The sequence below is a fragment of the Rattus rattus genome, chromosome 3 (genome assembly GCF_011064425.1).
Source record: "Rattus rattus isolate New Zealand chromosome 3, Rrattus_CSIRO_v1, whole genome shotgun sequence".
Lineage (NCBI taxonomy): Eukaryota > Metazoa > Chordata > Mammalia > Rodentia > Muridae > Rattus > Rattus rattus.
This window is the reverse complement of record NC_046156.1, coordinates 83,861,771-83,867,409: the sequence shown is the minus strand read 5'-3', so window position 1 is coordinate 83,867,409 and position 5,639 is coordinate 83,861,771. Positions and strand designations below refer to the sequence as shown.

The following is a 5,639-nucleotide window of genomic DNA, read 5'->3' as shown; positions in this document are numbered from 1 at the left end:
TTCATCATGGTATTTATGAAATAATTGCTGTGTCCGAAAACAGATTGCTTATGTTAGAAATTCCTATTTTTATGCCCTGATGTGAACACTGAGTTATAGAGGCCAGGGTCACTCGAATGATAGAATTAGCGTGAATATGTAATTATGTAGTGGAATAAATGCCCCCATTTACTTAATATTGGAACCTCTGCTTTTGCTTTCAAATTTAACCCTTAAATATGTTGCCAGAAAGAAGAAAATACAAACACATTATTAAGTAAACTATCTTCTACAATTTCATTCTCAAATTACAAAGAACTAACAAGTCAGTTTATTTAAAATGAATTATCAAAATATATAACTATAAAAACTATAGACATATAGTTTCTGGAGGTAAATAGAATGTGGCAAGCTCTCTGCTTGCATGTATGGAACCACATAAATACAGAAATATATAGAGATTGGTTTTGTCAATTATTTTATATACATATACATTATAGTGTTCATGTGTAGGCTAAATTATGAAAAAATATACAGATTAACTAGATCTGTATTTATGAATTATTTTATAAACTGATATTTTATACACTTAATCTGTACTAAAACTTGGACAAAATTTTCTATTAATTGAAAATAATGCACGTGACACTCAATCTTTTCTAATCTAAGTTTTAGAAATAGATTTGAATGAACTCTTTTTTTTAACTAATAAAAGTTGACAATTTTATTTTTGCATTTCAAAATATAAGTGACAACTGCACTTTTTTATATCACTTCTCCCTCAAAAGCATTCTCTCTCTTAGGAAGGGAAGTTCCTTGTCAAGCACCTAGTAAACACTCACATTTAGCACCAAGATCACCTGGTGAAACAACAAGAAATACAAAATTATAAAGAGCGCTTCTGCTCTTATCTTTCTGGCCTAGTCTTGCCAGGAAGTGTGGGCCTCATCACAGGGACGGCGGGAAGACTCATCATTGGAGGCCTGGGCATCATGGGGATGTGGACCTCCATCCCAGGAGCTGGTCCCACAGGCATCATCTCAGGCGGAGGGCCCATCATTGGCATCATAGGGTACAACCATCATGCCAGGCTGGGGGTCTGTGAGATTGCGGGGAGGTGGGATCGTGAACCCTGCAGGCAGAAGGGGAGAGAATGCAGCCGGAGGGATCTTTCCTGTTGAAATGCAACCTTTATTTTGTCAGTCAGGCTCTGGGCCTGCTCATCCATCCGTTTCTGGTAATGGCCTTCGACATTTTCTTTGTGTTTCTGACCACTGCAATGTTTCTTCCTCACAGAGGGAGAATCGTGGTTAAGATAGATATCACAGTAGTCACAATCAAACTTAGCATGTTGCTCCACAGGCCGTTGGTTACCCGGGTACTTGATTGTACTCTTTTATATTTCTTTCTCAATTACTTATATAATATGAAGGTGCTACTTCGATCCAAACTCATATAGAGACACTTGCAAAACCATATGAATTCTCCAGTTTTATTTTTCTAGCTAAAATAAAGGATGTTTTCAAATGTTTAATAACGCTTTTTAAATGTGTAGTCACAGATGTTGTTTCTGAATTTAATTTCTTCCTGATTGAAAGACTGGTATTTTTTATGCAAAGGCACATCAGAGAACAAACTACGCAAATATAAGTCAGAATCAAAGATTACTGTGAATGTGTGTGTTAGAAGGGGGGTTTGCAGTAATAGAATAAGTAGAATGGCCTTTGCTAAAAAAGAAAATTTCTCATGTCAATGCAAAACAGGTACAAGCACAGTGAGCTGAATATAAGCCACACTTTATAATCAGTTTTGACTTTGGTTTTCTCACATAAAATGACACAGAAAACATTAATGTTGATGCCTTTGTCCATGCATATAATTGGAGATAAACTTTACTGTAATTTCTCTAAATAAATTTAATCACTCTTGGTCTACTTGGTCACTGTTTACCTGTAGTTTCTTGTGTAGAACATTTCTGAAAACACACACACACACACACACACACACACACACACACACTCAAATGCTCCCATATTTCTAATATCTATATTATGCAGTCATTGTTGAGCAATCTTGTTTCATACACAACTTCCTAGTATTTTGGCTATTACCACCTTTCTTCCCCTTCTATATTGGTGGTCCCTGAGCCATAAATTCAGGAGCTTTGGTGTAGATATCTACATTGTATTCAAATGTTGTTTTATGTAGACTAGTTCAAAAATATCTGAAATATATCTAAGAGCAAACATTCAGGATATAATTACAAAAAATAGAGAACACTTGAACTAATTTTTCTGTAATAAAATGAGTTTATACTAAATGCGCAAATATAAATTAGACATTATAAAGCCCCTTCAAAAAAATCTTTCAGTAAATGTGAGTTGTAGATAAAGGCAGTTTCACTTTAAGTAATATGTAATGCTTTTTAAAAATTTATAAAATATACAAGGATTGTGTGTCTAAAGCTTATATGGCAAAAAAGTGTAAATGCTAAAGTTTGATTTTTTAAAGGATGCTTTATCCTTTGTGCAAAAAAACTTTTAATCCAGCAAGATGGCTGCTTTGGCAAGGGATTATATCTAAAGTTATAATCTGTCCAGAATTAAGACACACACTGAAATACAGTATTTTATGGCTGAATCCAGAGAAGCCCTTAGTACACACCTTTAATCCACAACAATTGAAGTACAGCTGGTTTATAGAAGGAAGAGGCCTAGTTTGAAACTGATGTTTAATTGAGGAGCAGACAAAGTGCCTAATCAGAGAAAAAAATTGAAAGAATGAGTCAGAGATAAGATATACCCATCTTACCCAAAGCAGGACAGGAAAGACAGGCCACTTAAGAGCAGCAAGAGAGAAAAAGGGTGTTGTGGGGTGTGTGTACGACAGTTGTACTGGGAAAATTTTACAAAGACAGGTGACATAGAAAACAAGTTAGCCACAGGTGAAGCTGAACAAACCATGAGAACATGAAGGAACCAGAAGATTAGAACATATTTTCAAAGTTAGTATAAGGCAAGGAGGAACAATTCATTCAGAAGTTAAGACAGGCTAGATTGAATCAGTCACCTCGAAATACTGGGGTGTACGGGAACTATGTCTAGGGTCTTCCTAGGTCTAGGGATAATTAGAACAGAGAAGGAAATACTCTAGGCTCAGCCCAAGCCACGTGTTACACAGCTTGGGTATGGCTCTCAGCCATCACTTCATATGATGAAATAAAAGTTTTACTTAAACTTTAGAAAACTGGAATTAGTATGAGGACCATAAGAAGAAAATGACTTGGAACAATTGATTTAAAAATGGGCTTGTAATTTCTGGAATTTCCTGTCCCTGTTTTATTTTTCCAAGAGAATATCCCTGTGATAATCAATAAATTCCATGACAAAATGCATCCAAGGAGGGGTAAAAAACTCAAATATTTAATTTTATATAGGAAAAGTACATTTAATTTTTGATGAACTTTAATATGCTAAATTATATATACATAAACTCTCGACTTCATTCATACACCTGTGTATCTATGTTGCATTATATTTATTCATCATGATGACAATAAAAACTAAAGCTATTAACACTATAAAATTGGAAGTGAAGACACATTTATAAATAGCTGTTACATAACCTTTAATTTTGGAAAACTCTTGATTTAGTTAGGTTTCTGTTCCTCATCAAGAATCGAAAGTAATATCGTCTCCCATTCAGGAAGACTGTGGTAGTTAATTGAGATAATATAATAGCTCGTACATAGACAGACTTTGTCAAAGAGTAAGTGATCCACATTTCTAGTTCTTATTTGTACCTAAAAGTCATAAAGAAGTAAGTATCCAACGTCTAAACCTCTATTTCCTATCTGAGAATATTTTCATTTTCACTTAAAATTATCATCATAGTTCTTCATTTTGATTTTATATACTTGAAATCTGGTTAAGAAACATGTGACTTTATTTGTTATGCCAAGTTAAGATTATCTATAAAACGCTTACTTTTTTATGTGATTGATGCTTCTGATAATAGCAAAGCAAAGAGTAAGGCTTGAGAAATAAAAAAAATATTAGCAGAGTCATGCTTAGAGGTCTTAATTGAAATGAATAAATATTTCATGGTTAGGACATCCATTCAGAAGGGACTCCATGGGTAACAGATTGCTTCTATGCTCAAGGAATGGCATTTTGTTTTCTCATAAGCTTGCCCAGATATATGACACAGAGGAGTTAAAAGTAAATTTTAAAAGCTGTCTCTAGTCATGTGTCTCAGAAATGGAGTCAGCTTCTTACTACATGTTAAAGCTGAATGTGGATTCAATGCTATGCACTATGGCAATAGAAAGTGACTCTCAAATAGTGGTAAAATATTCAAACTCTATATAGATGAAATTCAAAAATATCCTTTGAAATCAAGTGAGATTTGGCACTTTTTAGTCATTGGTGATTTGCTTTCATTCCTAATTTCTTTCCCTCTTTATCTCACTCTGTCTTGCTTCACCCCTTTCATAATTTGCCCTCTTCTTTCTCTCTCTAGGTTCTCTTTCTAGTTATCTTAATTGTTTGCTGAGTTGCAAAACAGAAATGACAAGAAGATTACTTTTTGCTTTGTAAACCTGGGAGTTTATATTAAACATGCAGGATAGGTCGGAGTTAATGTTAATGTTAATGTTAATCCTAAACATTAAGGATACCTTTGTGCTTTTCTTGTGGCCCATGTCTCCTCATCTAATTAGTACTTATTCTGCTCATTGAAGAAATTATAGAATATCACTTTATTGTAATAGTATACAGCATTCTACAAAATTTGGTTGAAGAGTTAATAGGACTAACCTTTAGTGAGAGCCAAGTCACCCATTTTGTCTGCATTTTTGAAAAGTGAGGTATGTTTATTATTACATTGGTCTGGTTATCCTTTTTAGCCCAATACCATACAGATACCCTAGACCTATATTTTAATTTTTAATACATAGAAAGTTCTTATGGCTACTTTATTAGACTCTTTCCCTCTTTGCTACTAAAATATTAATATACTATCCAGAGTAATTCATATTCTGTCAGTTCAATTCAACAGGCCATTTTTGAATGCATATTTTAGGATCACTGTAATTTCTTAAAAGTAAAGAGAGCATAGGTAATAGAGAGGGGAATAAAACGATATTTCTTACTCTGATTAATTGCTAATTTTTGTCATTAATAAATTAGAAACTTTGAGATTCATACAGATAAAAATTTAGAAATGAAATAAATTAAAAATACAAATTAATTAATATTCTAATTAGCCAAAGCATATGAATGACTATAGGGATTCAAAAATTTGCATAAAGTTTCATTGCCCAGGAGATTTTCACCAGTTATTGCATAGATGAATCTTAGCTGTTTCTTGTAGCAATTTGTGAATAATAAAGATGGTGATTACAAGCAGTGAGAAAAGGCAAAGCTTTTGCTGATAATGGACAGAGAAAGAACATAAAACTTAATTGATACAGTATAGAGGAATGTTAATGCAACAACATGGCTGCTTTGGCAAGGGCTTACATTCAAAAACCTTAGAGGTATATATGGTCTTTAAGGAATGCCCTGGATTACAATGTGATCAGGCTGGAATGCAGAAAAGCCTGTAGTACCCACCTTCAATCCCTAACAATGAAGGTAACATTAGTTTGTGGAAGGAAA

At 33.7% G+C, this 5,639-nt stretch overlaps 1 pseudogene; it reads right to left on the bottom strand.

The window, feature by feature from the left end:
• Positions 1-886: 886 nt before the first annotated feature.
• Positions 887-4,681, bottom strand: LOC116895843 (annotated as a pseudogene).
• Positions 4,682-5,639: the final 958 nt, after the last annotated feature.